The following is a 16,988-nucleotide window of genomic DNA, read 5'->3' as shown; positions in this document are numbered from 1 at the left end:
TTGCCCCACATTCATAAGATTGTTTATGAAGATATAGCATTTTGGGAGATGATTTATTGATGAGGATGGTGTTCTGAAGATCCAGTCAGGAACTGAGGGGAGCTGGTGAGGAAAAGCTGGTCTAAGAACTTAGTGAATTTTGCTAGGAATAGAAGTGTGGAAATGGGTCTGCAGGATGTGATTCTTTGGATCTCACTGTACAGAGCATCTTAGATTAGGCTCTGTGAGAGGTCAGAAGAGGCCATTTTTGAAGGAGCATCCTTACTTCCAGTGAAGGAGGAAGCATTAAATAAGATATGGATTGAAGCTGAAACTTAGCACCATTAGACAGGATTGGAGATCGGAAGAGATCTGAGGAGAAGCTTTTGGAAAAGGTACAGCCTTACTGGCTATTCAGACCCCAGTGTAGTGGGGAAGCCAGGGCAGGGTATTAACAGTGAAGCAGTGGGCAGAGAAAGAGGAAGGATTAAAGGAGACATGAATAGAAGAAGCTGAGCTTTGGCACCAGGAGATAGGATCAAAAGCCCTGAAATGGTCTGAGGAGAAGCTATTGTAAAAGCTACAGCCTCACTTGCAATTCAGTTCTCAGTGTAGTGGAGACACCAGGACATGGTATGGGCACTAGGAATAACAGCAGGTCCTGTGAACCTGAACTAAGCAATGAGACAGCCTTCCTGTGATTCTGATAATAGAGCCAGAGCTACCTAAGCTCTTTGATGTACATAAATTTCTAAAAAGTCTTACTAAATAAGAAACATAGGGCCAAATAAAGGGGTAAAAGCCATAGAGATCAGAGAAATAGTGAGAGCCCCCAGCTCACCTAAGCTTACCATGCCACTGCAGATTCATGAGAGAGCTACTTCCTGTCTAACCTTGCCTTTATTGCCTTACTGTTCTGCCTTCTCATTGTCTCTGAGCCCAACTTCCTCACTCTCTTGTCACTACCTGTCTGTATGGACCTCCAGGTCTCTGTGGTTAGTACTGGGATTAAAGGCCTGTGTGTCACTATCCTTGGCTGGTCCCTAGTGTGGCCTTGAACACACAGAGACTCTGCTCACCATGTGATGAGATTAAGGGCTTGTGCTACCACTGCCTGACTTTTGTTTATGGCTGGCTATGTCCTCTGATCTCCATCCAAATTTTATTTATTAACGTACATATAAAATATCACCACACTTTGAAGCCCAGAAGAATGTGAGTAAATTTCATACATTAGACACTGAGTATTTACCCTTCTATAATTTGATTTTGCTTTTGTTTGATCATAAGGCTGGGCTTATTCTTCCACCTTAGACTGAGATTTTATTTTACTTATTTTTGCTTTTAGTTCTATTTCTGTTTTTCAGGACCCAAAATATTAGAAACTTTGGACTTTTGAAGAGATTTTAATCATTTTAAAGAGACCAAAATGTGATAGTGTATGAACTTTTCAAATTTTAAGGGCTTTTGAAATTACGTATTTTGAAGTATCACAAGATTAATTCAGACCGAGAGAATAACCAAGTAAGAAAAGAGTTTGGCTTCATAGTGATACATTTTGTGTAGCTGATAAGTAATCTAATGCTTTGCTTAGTAATTTGCCAACTTGACATAACCAAGGGTCATTGGAAGAACCTTAATTGAGAAAATTCTTTTATATGATTGGCCTGTAGGGAATATTGTGGAGCATTCTCTTGATTAATTCTTAATATTGGAGAGGATTTCCCATTAGAGGTGGTGTCACATTTATTCAGGTTATAGTGAGTTATATAAGAATAGAAAGTTTAGTGGCCCATGGGAAGAAAGCAAGTGACCACCTTTTCTTTTTGTCCTTCATGTCAGTCCTTGTCTCAAGGTTCTTCTCTGGAGGTGGAAAGTATAAACTGCAATAAACCCTTCTCTGCAAAGTGGCTTTTGGTCATCTTACTTCACATCAGTAAGGGAGTTAGTTATTGCTGGAGAAAACTTTGTGATGATCATTATCAGGCAAGTCTTTCCATGAAATGTGCAAGTGAGAATGTTGGAGTATGGATTTAATCCAGGTGGCATTGGCTCTGTGAGAACTGACCAAGGAAGGCCAGTGCTGTGGCCCCAAGACAAGGATGGCATCAAAACATAGGAATGGTACTGGCAGTCAGCTTTAAGTGGAACCAAAGAAGCAATGCTGGTGAGCTATTAAAGCATTGCATGTAGGTCTGGGAGTACAGAGAGACCCTAACAGAGCTGGATTCAGGCAGAGCTCACTAGGAAATGTGGGTACAGGCACCACATGAGCAGAGAAACTTCTGGAAGTGTGGAACTGGCAAAAGCAAGTGAGGTTATATGGGGGTCACCAGGCAAACTTGGGACATGTGAGACCTTGAACTCTGCAGGAGGTTGAGGAAGGTTTAATTCTGTTGAGAGGATGCTGCAGCTGAAGTAACTGTGAAATCTGCTAGACACTAGCTAGGTATGGGAGTTTGGGGATGATGTTGGCAGGCAAGATTATTTGGAGTGAAAAAGGCAAAGCAGTTGTGAGCTCTGTGCATGTAATGATGGACCTAGAACACAGAGTATGAAGACAGTACTGGCAGGGTAGGTGTTGCAGACCATGACCATACAAACTGGTGCATAAGATAAACATATTTTACCAGTATTTTGAGTGTCGTGATGGTACAAGCAAGCCTGTTTCTCAAGAAAGACCCAGGGAAAGATGATATATGAACTGTTTGGTCACAGACACTGCTGGGAGTAAATGGATGGCCCTGGCTAGTGAAAGTAGAACAAGATCACCAGGCAATTCTGATACTTGATCTTCGTATCAACACTTGGAGTGTACAGATGGTACAGAGAGGCATGGTTCTAGGGGATGCAGAAAGGAAATTCAACTAAGGAATATCAAGACTAACTATGTGTAATACAAATTGCTAAACAGTCTTATTAATAAAAAAAAAAGACCCTGGAGCCAGATATTGTGGTGAAAGCTGATCAGATAAGCAGAGCAAACCACACCACCAGCTACTACCTCACAGTCCACAAATCCTCTGACTGAAATCCTCAGCCTCAAGAGGGTGAGTTCCTGTTTCCTCACTCATTACATAACTTTCTGTGTCCCGCCATATTACTTCCTGGGATTAAAGGTGTGTGTGTTTCCCAGACAAAGTCATGAGATCTCAAGTGTTGGAATTAAAGGTGTGCCACCATGCCTGGCTCTGATCCCAGTTTGGCATTGAACTCACAGAGATCTGGACGGATCTCTGCCTCCTGAGTGATAAAATTAAAGATATATGCCACCATTGCCCAACCTCTATGTCTAATTCGGTGGCTGGCTCCGATCGCTGATCCCCAGATAAGTTTTATTGGGGTGCACAAATAAAATATCACCACAACTATGTCTGGGGTACTGTTGAGAAGAAGAAGACATACAAGCTTCTGTTGGGATTCTCTGGCAAATTGTGTGTAAGCAATGAAAAGGAGCTAATCCCACTAGAGTAGATGTGTTCTACTCAGGAGAGTTCTGGGAAACAAGAGGGGAAATTTGGTGCAGGAGCTGATTTTTTAGTCTTATGCTGGTGTAGGATTTGCATGACTAGATGTAGGATCTGAATTGCAGTTTTGAGGCTAAAGGATGACATTCTTGAGGAATCCCCAGGCAATGCCAGTCTGTCAGTGGCAGATGTTCAGAGGAGAGTCATGAAGAAAGCTGATGTCTGATTCTGCATCCAGGCTTAGGAACTGTACTGGAGAGATGTAGGTTTACATGGTTCAAGGACACTCACCAGGGAAAGCAGCTGCATGACTGTGTGGCCACAAATATGCCTGGAGACATGAGCATGGCTCTGATTGCCAAGGGATGGCTTTGCAACAGGGAAGCGGTCTAAGCAATGTGTGCATCCAGAGGTATATATTACAATGCGCAAGGAATGGGGCAGGATCAATTCTCAAGGTACATGAGAGAGAAAGTCAGTGAGGGAACTTGTATTACCAGAGCAAGGCCAGGGAGTGTGGGAATGGCAATGGGCAGAAGAAAATCTGGGGAGCATCAAAATGCAAATGCATGCTTAATGTGTGCTCACACAGATAGGACTTGGGAGTATGAAGAAGACACAGGTATCAGAAATTATGGATCCACCAGGGAAAGCTGTTACAGGAACTATATGACCAGAGCTACTGTTGTGAGTGTTAGGATTGCACAGGCTGGTGGGATGTGGTTGAGAGCACCAAGACAATCTGATATATGATCTGCTCATCCAAAGGCCAGCCTTGAAGTGTTCAGATTGTTCTGGTAGGCCTAGGACTCAGTAGGAAATCCATATAGAAACCTTGACACAATAAAATAGGCCTTGGAGGATAGGCATGCACTGTTGGATTAAGTTCTGTGAATCTAAGCAGGACAACCAAAGAACTGTGGTCATATCCACAACTATGTGAGGCAGTATGGAGATAGCTCACTAAGGCTGTATTCCATGATAACTCATTAGGAAAATTTGGTGCCTGAGGCAAGTGACAAAATCTAAACCTGACAGTAAGGAGAGGGAATCCACAGGATTGATTAAGGGGAACATTCCTCAGGAACTGTATGACCAGAGGTAAATCTGGGGGTTAGGAATGATGATTACAGGCATGTTTCTGGAGACTTTACTGGACAATATCGGTATTCAATTTAAGCATCCAGTACTGGGTCTGGGTATGGATTATTAATATGGCATAATTCAGGCTCATTTCTGGCACCATTTAAAAGGAAAGCCAGTGCTGGAAATTCACTACCAAAGCAAGGTTGGTATAGTGTTGAATCTGGAATCTGGATGTCTGCTTTCACCTATATGTGCATATCTGCCTTCTAGAACTCTGATCTGAGGTCCTGAAAGAATGGGGCAGGCTACAGTTCTACTCTGTAGACAACAATGCATCAGTTTCAGTGTACTTTTATATGTGAATGTAACAAAGAAAGCAGTGACCCAAGAAAGATTGAGTTCAGAAAATTATGATCAGAAAAATATGTAAATAAAGCTCAGTAACCTCATACTAAAAAAGCAACCCTTTTACAATTCTTTAACAGGATGTACTAAGCTGTTTTCTTTTGGGCCACCAATCAGCTCCCAAATCATGACTCCGAGACTTATGCTCATTTCTTGCTAGTTCTTATGACTTAACGTGTTTCTCTTCATCTATGTTTTGCCTCAGAGCTTTTTACCTTTCTTTCTTTCTGTTTGTCCTACTCCATCTAGCTGGCTGGGAGCTGCCTGGCTGGCCCCTGACATCTCTCTCTCTTTGCCTCTCATTTTCTCCTTTTTGTTCTCATTCTAGATTTCTCCTATTTATTTCTCTTCTGCCTGCAGGCCCTGCCTATCTCTCTTACATTTTTTTATGCTATGTAGACAAATTGCTAAATGGTACTATTAATAAAACACCAGAGCCAAATATTATGGTTAAAACCTGAGAGATCAGAAAAGAAGAAAGAAGCCAGCCACCACATTCTCACCACTTGGAGATCCTCAGCCAAAGAGACCTATTTCCTGTATACCCATGCCTAAATGCCTTTCTGGCCCTTCCATTTCACTTTCCTCTCCACCCAGCTATATCACTTCCTCTTCCTGCCCAGCTCTGTCCCTTCTTATCTGTCTCTACAGACTTCCAGACCTTTATGGATAACTAGTGTTGGAATTTAAAGCATGTGCCACCATGCCTGACTCTGTTCCCAGTGTGGCCTCAAACTCACAGGGATCCAGAGAGATCTCTGCCTCCCAAGTGATAGGATTAAAGGCATGTACTACCATTGCCTGACTTCTATGCTTAATACAGTGGCTGGTTTTTTCCTCTGATCCTCAGATAAACTTTATTGGGGGATACAGATAAAATATCACCACAATGCTGCATTTGGTTAATTATGTAAAGATTCTGTGCATTTGTTTCACCTTGCCTGCCTAAGGCATCTGATTGGTCTAATCAAAACTGAATGGTTAATCGCTAGGGCCAGCTCTCCTGTGTACTGCAGCTGATGAGAGGCAGCACTAGTTCCTTCACTCTTGTGACCCCAGAGTGACCTCTCTCCCCTACTGTAGGTGTCAATGGGTAAGCAGTGGAGGGAATCTTTTCCTCATCCATGCCTCCACAGAGCAGAAAGAGGGTCAGGGTCAGCTCTCTTGCTCTTACATGCTCAGTTTGCATCCCCTACAATAGAGTTAGCTTTAGTGTGCTGTCCAGGTGAATTTTACAATTGTGGTGAGGGGTAGTGACATTTTTCCAGAGTGTTGGAGACAGCTCTCCCCTGAGGGGCAAGGCCATCTCTCCTCCTGCACTATCCAGTGAGGGGCGGGGCCAGCTATCCCAGGGCTAGCGAAGGGGTGGGTCTGGCTCAGCACAGCCCTCAGATTTCCACCTGCATGATTCCTATGACTCATGTGCTACCTCAGGCAAGTATACCTCATCACAGACTACAACTTCAGAGGGAACACAGACCCAGAAATGGCCCTTGGCAGTATCTCAGGCCCAAATGTCATCATGGCCCCAGTAGCAGCACCATTCACTCAGATCAGTATGGCCCTGGTGGCAGCATGGTCCTCAGAGAGCAACACAGTCTCAGGTAGCTGTCCAGACCCTGAGCATCTATGTAGCCTGTGGTGGTAAGAGACACCTAGATCTTAGCTGCTGCAGGGCCACAGACCCAGACATGACCCTAGGCAGCAGCCCATGCTCAGATGTCACCATGGCCCTGGTGGCAGCACCGCCCACCCAGATCAATATGGCCCTGGTGGCAGCATGACCCTCAGATACCAACACAGTCTCAGATGTCTGACCAGACCCTAATCATTGGCATAGCCCTCAGTGGTAACAAGAATTATGGATATCAACTCAGATCCTGACTGCAATCCAGCCATCGACATAGACAGTGGCTCTTGGCAGCAGCCTGGGCACAGATGACACCATGAAACCTTGTGGTATTGCAGGCCACTCAGGTCTGTATGCTCACAGCTGCAAACACACCCCTCAGAACCCCATCTGGCCTCAGGTGATGGCTCAGACCTCAAGTACTTTCACAGCCCTCAGTGACAATAGGAACCACGAACACCATTACAGACCCTGGCTATGTTAAGGCCATGGACCCAGTCATGGCCCTTTTGGGCAGCCTGGCTCAGATAACACTGTGGCCCCATGTGACAGTACCGGCCACTCAAATCAACACAGCCCTGGTTGCAGCACAGCCCTTGGACACCATCATGGTCTCAGGTTGCAACCTGGATCCTGTATATCCATGTGGCCTGTGGTGGCAACATGGGCTACCAGACAACAGCACAGACCCCGGCTCTGGTGGGACCATGAACCCAGACATGGTTCATGGTAGCAGCTCAAGTGCAGATGTCACTATGGCCACAAGTGGTAGCACAGGCCACTCATATCAGCATGGTCCCTGTGGTAGCATAGCCCATAGACACCATCATTGCCTCAGGTTATGGACCAGACCATAAGACTCTCCACAGCCTTCAGTGGTGACAGGATCCACCTACATCATCAGAGGTCCCTGGACATTACCTTTGGCTCAGGTGGGAAGCGGGCCATATACATCAGCCTGTTGTTTACCTCTCGCCCACACCCTTGAACCTTTCTGCCTCTCTCTCTCTCTCTCATTTTCCACCCTGTACTTGCTCACCATAATGGTCCCCTGACACCTGGAAGATTCCTGGTTGAGACACAGGTGGCACTTGGTTTAATCATGCATGCCCCCGCTACAAAAGCATGACATGGAGATATTGACTTTCATCCTTCGCATGCCTGGGCCTAGAAACCATGAGCTTGGTATGATAGTGACCAACTGCCCAGTGCCAAAGGCCTAGAAAGTGCTGAGTGGCTCCTAATTGGTTGTGCCTCGTGCACTATATTTTTTAAGACTATACTTTAATTCCCCTTCCTCCCTCCAAATATTTCTTATATTCCTCCCACCCCTCTTTCAAATTCCCAGCCTCCTTGTTCACTAATAGTTGTTGCATGCATGTACATAAATATAAGTGGTTCAGTCCTTATAATGCTACATGAATGTATACTTTCAAGGATGATCTTTTGACACTGCTGTGTCTTCCTGGGTAATGCCACCTCTCCCATTCTTTGCTTTCCTCAGTTTCCCATAGTTCTTAGTGTAAGGTTGAGGCCTCATGGGCTTTTCTCTACCCAGTTTGGAATATTCCTTGGTGTCACCCTTGTTCACCTCATGGTTGGGCAGTAATGTTGGTAAGACTTTGTTAATAAAGCTTCTGATATAACCAGGAGACAAAAATCTCACATATTGGTATAGCTCCTGAAATTTCAGAGAGACAAAAATCTCACACACACAATCTCACAGATAAGTCCATGAGTGTTTGTAGATATGTCTATTAAGACTATACTCCACATCTTTGCATTTTCATTGGTTGTGGTTTTTTTCTATAAAGGCCTCCAAATTGGTTTTATTTTTGACTTTGATTCTTTCCCACCTCTACTGACTAGTGGTCATGTTATTTTAAGGTACTTGAAAAATAACTAGAGGAGAGGGATGACCACCAATATAACATGGCTGTAAATCCTTAGTACTAAAGTGGCCTGACTGGAAAATATATTGATGCCACAGTGTCACAAAGGTTATGGGAGTAACATGCCACATTTTCATTACATTCGAGGTCTCTGCAAGTGATGGAGCCCATACACAACACTGCTAAAATAGACGTTACCTGATATTAGATAGTCCATGTGCCTGAAGGTAAACTACTACTATTATTCTGATAAAAGAACATTGAAATAAAGTGTCTCTTAAAGAAATATCACCTTCGGCTTACACAGGGACACATGCTCAGCCTGGAAGGAGGGGACAAGACCTGCCTGTACTGAATCCACCAGGTTTAAATGAATCCCCAGGGTGTCTTGGTCCTGGACGACATGGGAATGGAGTAGAAGGGCGGGGGGGGGGGAAGGGGGGGTTGGGCACAGAAAGGGGGAGGACAGGGGAACCCATGGCTGATGAATAAAATTAAAACACATAATAAAAAAAGGGGGACTAGGAAAAACTCTTGAAGAGCCAGCATTCTTTGTATTCTGTTTCACCTCTATTTTTCCATGAATTAAATGTTTCCTTAGGATCCAATGAGTAAATTAATTATTTCATCAAAAAAAAGAAATATCTCTCATATAATCCCTCCTTTCTCTCTTTGACTAAACTCCTGCAGCTTTGCCTGGTGCTTGGCTGTGGATCTATGCATTTGCTTCCATCAGTTACTGGATGAAGGCTCTATGATGACAAGTAAGGTAGTCACCAATATGATTACAGGGGAAGGCCACTTCAGGCATCCTCTCCACTATTGCCAGTAATCTTAGCTGGGGTCATCCTTGTGAATTCCTGGGAGTTTCCCTAGCACCAGGTTTCTCCCTAACCCCATAATGGCTCCCTCTATCAAGGTATCTCTTTCATTGCTTTCTCTATCTCTGTACCTCCCCCAACTTGACCATCCTGTTCCCTCATGTTCTCATCCCACATTCTCTCTCCTATTCCTCTCCACCCCTAGCTTACCCAGGAGATTTTATCTATTTCCCCTCCCTTGGCTGATCCATGTGTGTCCCTCTTAGGGTCCTTCTTGATACCTAGCTTCTCTGGAGCTGTGGATTGTTGCCTGGTTACCCTTTGCTTTACATCTAATATCCACTTGTGAGTGAGTAAGGGGGCTCAAGATCTCGATGGGGAAACCCACAGAGACAGCTGACTGATAGTGGGAACTTAAGAACTCTGGACTGACAGCTAGGGAGCCTGCATGGGGCCAGACTAGGCGCTCTGAATATGAGTGACAGTTGTGTGGATTGATCTGTTTGTGGGGCCCCTGGCAGTGGAACCAGGATTTATCCCAGGTGCATGAACTGGCTTTGTAAAACCCATTCCCTATCATGGGATACCTTACTCTGCCTTAATACAGTGGGGAGTGCCTTGGACCTACCTCATTTTGATGTGCTAGGCTTTGTTGACTCTCCATGGAAGGCCTTTCCCTCCCTGAGGGAAAAAGGATGGGGAGAGAAATGGGGAGAAGGTGGGAAGAGAAGTGGGAGGAGGAGAGGGAGGGGGAACTGTGGTTGGTATGTAAAATGAAAAAATTGAAATAAAATAAAAAGGAAATATTATTATACTCATGGATGACTACTTCACTCAATCCACATTGTAGGAACTTGTGCTTCCAGTAGATGAAAATAAAGAGACCACAACTGGACAATATGCAGGCAGTGAGAGCCTTTGAAGTATTCAGTCCTAATTGAGATCTCTTCATCAAGGCCCTCCCTTTGATACATGAGAATCTGAATAGAAGAAGAAGATGAAAGACTGTAGAAGCCAGATGGGTAGGAGTGATGTACGACTCAGAGGAAACAGTGTCTTCCAGACACAACATGACTGACACAGCATGAGATTTCAGAGAGACTATGACAGCTCACACAAGACCTACATAGATTCAAACTAGACAGTACGCCAGCACTATAACAGGTTGCTGCATATAAAGATCCATGATGAACCAAGAAGCTACTTGCAATTGGCACCAACTGAGAAAAATAAAATCAATGTTTTTCAATAGAATGTCACTGTATCTACTACATAACCAGGCAAGCCTCATAACCAGGAGTAATTGGGAAACACAAAAGAGATGCCACTTTTTTTAAATCCCTCTAGTCTTTGTTTGGTATTTTAATGCTTTTGTATATTTTAACTTATTAAATTTTGTTAGTTTTAAGAGTTTTCATGGGCTAAGAGTCATGAGCTCATGCATATGCATTTGGGTGAGTATGCAGGTGGGGAAGAATCTAAAAAATAATGGCAAAAGTGAAAAGCATGATCAAATTATATGTATGAGGAAACTTTTTAAATTAAAAAATGAAACGAATTAATTATTCTTTTAAACCTTGACATATGACAGGGACATTAACCCCTCTGGTCCTTTAAGATTATATGTCATGACATTGAATCATTGCTCATAATCTGCTAGTCACCATTTTTAATGTCATTCTCTTATCCTGGGCAGTCACTAATGTTTGGGTTTGATTGAAGAGGCATAGAAGCAAGTATTTTATGTATTCTATGTAGTTTTATTAATAACTTTCAATTTCAGAAGATGTAGAATGCCAAAGGGCTTCTGATTGCTGATATAAAATTCAGCTTTTTTTGATATTATTTCCATTTGAGTAAATCCTGCTGAATATCATAAGTCCTTGGAATCCCTGTGTGTCTCTGAAGGCTTTGGAGCCTGCAATGACCTTTATACCTGTGTGGTTTCCTGAAATTCAGCATGTGAGTTGAACTCTCTGCCTTGTTCTCCTATCTATAAAATAGGGTAATGATTTTGTGGATCTCATTGGAGGGACAGGAATACCAGATGGGCTAATACCCCTGAAGTGTATAAATGAGGTTCCAACTAAGGAAGGCAGAGGAGGGGAATTGGTAGGTTTGTGTGATTCAGGGGTTGGTTGATACACTGTCTCAGCTGAAATATCTGCCTAATAGAACATCTTTTACTGAAGGTTGTTCAATTCTTGTGTGACTCCCTGTCTGGTCAACATTTCTGTTATTTGGAAGGTATTTATGATCTTGCATCTTTCTAATGGATCTCCTCACCTTTGATAAACAAGGGTAAAAACATGGAGAGTTTGAAATTGGATCTTTATGAAACACACACACACACATCTCCTCTATGGGATTCAGACATGGGCAGAACAGCATTCTCTATGCTGATTCCAGCTATGCTTCAAAATACACTTCTCCTTTAATCCACTGCCTCAGGTGTGCCTTGGCAAGGAGGAAGTTGTGCGAAGAGTATCCTCAAGCTACAATAAACTGAAAACCTATCTTTCTGATATAACATCTCAAGTAGTACAGCAACTATCTTCTCTAAGTTAGGAAGAACATTCCACATAGACTGTGTGTCTGGCAGTTGTTAGCTTGTATGGAAGATTTCCATGCAAGGAGATCCAGTTTATTGACCCCTAAAAACTTCTTCACGGACAGTGGCAAGGACATTATCCTTGTGCCTACTATATACAAAATTAGCCTTCTTCCTTTTTTCTCAAGTACTCTGTGGCATCCCTCAAGGCATAGTTTTTCATGAGCATTAATACTACATCAAAACAATTGAACTGAGAAGTGATTTGAATAAGCTGGCACACACAGTGAAAGTAGAGACTCAGTTTTGTTCTATAGAAGATAGTTTTTCACACAAATAGGACACTTTATATGCGATGAATACATCAACTTGGTTATCTGAAAACCCGCATTTGAGTAAGTTATTGGTAAATGATAGAAATATCCTTGAGTTCAGCAATCGCTATTCTACTGAGGTATATGGTTATCACTCATACCTATATATTTTGTAAGTCATTCTAACTGTGACTAAATTATAAAATATGTATAGCTTTTATTAAGAAATTGACACCATTTAGAAAAATGTAAAAATAATAACGACCATCTACACTGCTAGATTGAACAACCTAGAATTACATTTTGGGGTATATCTTTTATAGTTCATTCCCTGTGTGTGTTTGTGTGTGTGTGTGTGTGTGTGTGTGTGTGTGCGCGTGCGTTTATGTGTGTCTGCATGTGTGTGTATGCTTTACATGCATGTTTGCATACACATAAAAATGAATGCAACATGTTTTAAATATGGACATGCTTGGAAAAACATGAGGATCATTTTTCATTTTGCTTGTTCTTTCAGCAGACATCAGTTTGCAGTAGTCCAATATAAAAACGTAGAAATAATATATGATAAATTTTCACATTATATCTTTCATTTAAATTGTTTATTGTATTTATTTCTGCATTGAAAATACAGCTGAAAAAGCATCACCTTACATGTGATATTGCAAACTCTTTTTTCAATGTTAATTCCAAACATTAAAATTCTTAGTTAACAAATATGTGTATTTCAGCATTTGACAGATACACTGAAATTGCTAATCAAAATATTTTATAGGGGAAACCTCTGCTATAGTCATGGAGTTTAGGGCTTTTTTTGTTTGATTTTTTGAGACTGGGTTTCCCTGTGCAGGTTTGCACCTTTCCTGGATATCTCTCTGTAGACCAGGCTGGCCTCGAACTCACAGAGATCCCCCAGGCTCTGCCTCCCAAGTGCTGGGATTAAAGGCGTGCTCCACCATTGCCTGGCAGAGTTTATGGCTTTTAATACTCTTGCCTGTAGTATGATGAACCCCAATACATAAGTAGACTATGTAAATACAACTATGTAACAGCACGGACAAGGTATGAGAGCTTAGCTCTCCATAAAGCATGACTCATTTTGTTTTCCCAACTTCCCTCGTGTTCTTCTCGGTTTGTCTATATCCTTGTTCAATCTCATCTTCAGATTTGCCAATGGAAACGGGTGCATCTTCAAGTTGAGTGGCCTCTTTAGCAGCCTATCAGCTTTGGTGTTTGAAATAGTCATTGCAAGCAGCTAGTTGGTACCTGTAAGGATTCGACAACATTTTGCAGTTTGTGTCCTTTGGACTCTGTAAGGCTTCTTACCTTCAAGAGTTTAATGTCTCAGGGACTATAACCAAGATGCTGGTGCACACTCCTATCAATTCCACCTGGGCCATTTCACCTGAATTCAGATTGCACAGAGTCTGAGAGCGTGGGCCATTTTGATGAATCCAGTAGTTCTGGTTTTCAGTGCAATGACCAATAAATTCAGCTACATGAAACACCCATATGTTGAGGTACATATGGTTCTGTCTTAGTTTTTTGTGTTAGCCGCCTCTTCACATTTGCTTCTGTGAGCTGGAACCATGTGGTAGATATATATGGCCAAACTACTCTTGACTTTCTGACTGTTCTCCTATTAAAAAAGAAGCCCTGATAAGCAAATACTTTACTGCTGTGTTCCCATTAGGGGTCCTTACAATTGCCATGTCACTCTTTGTATGATCATGTTTCTCTCTGAGATAAGTTCTTTGAAACTAGAGTCAGGTGAAGGCCAAGCATGCTTCCAAAATTACCAAACAAGAGGTCTGACCAAGAGCTCCTACATTTGCAACATCTGTCAAAATGCTCCTTGAAGAAGTTTCCTATTTACACACAAAACTCATGTAGTCATCAACTCATTCTAAATAAAGCCTCAATTTGGCTCTCTGGGTGTGTCTAAATTACTTCCTTCTCTATCTGTCTAAAGTGCTCCTTTCTTTGAATGTTTTTACACCCCAAACTCTGAAGACTGTGGTAGTTTGAATGTAATTGGCCCCCATAATCTTGTAGTGAGTGGCACTATTAGAAGGTGTGGCTTTGTTGGAGTGGGTATGACCTTGTTGGAGTAAGTGTGTTACTGTGGGGGTTGACTTTGAGTTTTCCTATGTTCAGGATATTGCCCAGTGTCTCAATTGACTTCCTGTTGCCTGCAAGATGTAGCACTTTCAGCTCTAGCACCACTTGAAGCCACCATGTTCCTCATCATGAGGATAATTGACTGAGCCTCTGAACTTGGAAGTGAGACACCCCAGTTAAATGTTTTCTTTATAAGAGTTGCCATGGTCAGGTTTGGGAGAACTGGCACCAAAGGCATGGGCCTAGCAGAGCAGAATCTGCCCCTCATCTGATGAAGTGGTCCCAGTGACCCAGACCAACGACATCAATTACCACCCAGATCCACATTCTGGGCCTTTGTTTGGCCCATCCTATCAGCCACCCATGTTTGACCTGCTGGGGTGCAGAAAGGGACTGGTGTTATTAGTTGGTTTTGGTCTTTTGGCTCTTTGATCTTTACTCTTTTGTGGGGACTGCCACCCAGCTCCCAAATCAAACACACATGGAGGCTTATTCTTAATTATAAATACCCAGCCTTAGCTTGGCTTATTTCTTGCTAGCTTTTCTTAACCTAAACTATCCCATTTACCTTTTGCCTCTGCCCCCTTTTTTACTTCTGTACATCATACTTTCACTCTTACTCCATGACTGGCTGTGTGACTTGGTGGCTGGCTCCTGGTGTCCTCCTCTCCTTGTTCTCTTGCTCTTTCTTCTTCCCGCCAGATTTCTCCTCTATATATCCTCTCTGCCAGCAATCCCTGCCTATCTTTTCTCCTGCCTTGCTATTGACTATTCAGCTCTTTATTAGACAAACAGGCAGTTCAGACAGACACAGTAACACAGTTTTGCAGAGTTAAACAAATGCAACATAAACAAAAGTAACACACCTTAAAATAATATTCTACAAGAGACTGGTCACGCAGAACAATAACCACAGGATCTCCATGACTCTGGGCAACAACAGGATATCCAAGAAGAGTTTTGATGATGTTCCCCCTGGTGATGGTGTACAAGAAACCAGAGGTCTTGAACAGACCAATGACTCATTGCCATGAACAAATTGCAAGTGGGGCTGATTGGACAAAAGGGGCATACTACATGACATGCCACAGCTCCTGATGTCACCTGGGTAAATGAAGAGGTGTTGGAAAGATAGAGGAGTGAGGTGGGTTTTTCGTTGTTTTGTTTTTAATTAATTTGGGTGGCATACTGCACAGGTGAGGGGTGATTGTGGAGGGACTGGGAGGTGAGTTGGATTAGGTTTCATGGTACAAAATTTCCAAAGACTCAATAAAGTTTAAAAAAATGAGTTGCCATGACCATGATATTGCTTCATAGCAAAATATCCTAACTAAGATAGAAATTGGTACCAAGGACTGAGGTATTATGTGATAGGCCTGACCATGTGTTTCTTTGGAGGAATTTGGAGTTTGGTACTTTGGGTTATGAACAATGAAATGCTTTAAGTACTGTTTAATGGGCCATATTAGTAGGAGCATAGAAAACAGAGGTGTTAAGGGTTATTTGAACTGTCATGGGCTCAATCAAGATGTGCAGAGGAGAAGAATTTTAGTATGTTGCCTAGAGATCATTCTTGTGATATTTTGCTGAAGAAAGTGGCTCAATTTTGCCATTATCAAAAGAGTTTGCATTATGCAAAAGTGAAGAGTTTTGGATTAATTCCATTGGTAGAAGAAATCTCAAAGCAGCCTAGTATAGACTCTGTTGAGTAGATACTAGTGGTAACTCTAATGAAGAATTAAAATGAAAAGAAGCAAGCTGAGGAGAATAACTTATAAAACACTAAATATTTTTTCTTTATTATTATGTGTTTTAAATTTTATACATCAGCCGTGGGTTCCCCTGTCCTCCCCCTTCCCACTCCCACCCCCACCTTCCCCCAAACCCCTCGCCTCCATTTCCATGTCCTCCAGGATAAGGCACCCCTGGGGATTCATTTAAACCTGGTGGATTCTGTACAGGCAGGTCCTGTCACCTCCTTCCAGACTAAGCAAAGTGTCCCTGTGTAAGCCCAAGTTTTCAAACAGCCAGCTCATGCACTAAGGACAGATGCTGGTCCCACAGACTGGATGCCTCCCAAACAGATCAAGCTATTCAATGGTCTCATTTATACAGAGGGCCTGATCCATTTGGGGGCTCTACAGCCTTTGGTTCATAATTCATGTTCTTCCATTTGTTTGGCTATTTGTCCCTGTGCTTTTTGCAATCTTGGATTCAACAATTCATGTTCTTGCAGACCCTCCTCTTTCTCGATAGTTGGACACCTGGAGCTCCACCTGGGGGCTGGCTGAGGATCTCTGCATCCACTTTCATCAGTTATTGGACGAGAGTTCCAGCATGACAGGTAGGGTGTTTAGCAATCTGATCACCAGTCTAGGTCAGATCAGGATTTCCCTCAACCAATGCCAGCAGTCTACAGAGGATGTATCATTGTGGATTTCTGGGGACCTCTCCAGCACTCTGCCTATTCCTGTTCTCATGTGGTCTTCATTTATCATGGTCTGTTATTCCTCATTCTCCCTTTCTGTTCTTGATCCAGCTGGAATCTCCTGTTACCCTAAGCTTTCTTTCCCTCAAATCTTGCCCTTCATTACTCCCACAGTTGTCCATGTTGTTTATGTAGATCTCATCCATTTCTGTGTCAATGGGTGATCCTTGAGTCTTTCCTAGGTTCCCGTTTTCTAGGTAGCCTCCCTGGAGTTGTGTAGCAGTCTAGTCATCT

At 42.7% G+C, this 16,988-nt stretch overlaps 1 pseudogene; it reads left to right on the top strand.

Annotated features, from left to right (window-relative positions):
* Positions 1-7,055: 7,055 nt before the first annotated feature.
* LOC118576389 lies at positions 7,056-13,873 on the top strand (annotated as a pseudogene).
* Positions 13,874-16,988: the final 3,115 nt, after the last annotated feature.

Source organism: Onychomys torridus, unplaced genomic scaffold (assembly GCF_903995425.1).
Source record: "Onychomys torridus unplaced genomic scaffold, mOncTor1.1, whole genome shotgun sequence".
Classification (NCBI taxonomy): Eukaryota; Metazoa; Chordata; class Mammalia; order Rodentia; family Cricetidae; genus Onychomys; species Onychomys torridus.
Note: the sequence above shows the minus strand (reverse complement) of the source record. Positions and strands in the feature narration are given on the sequence as shown.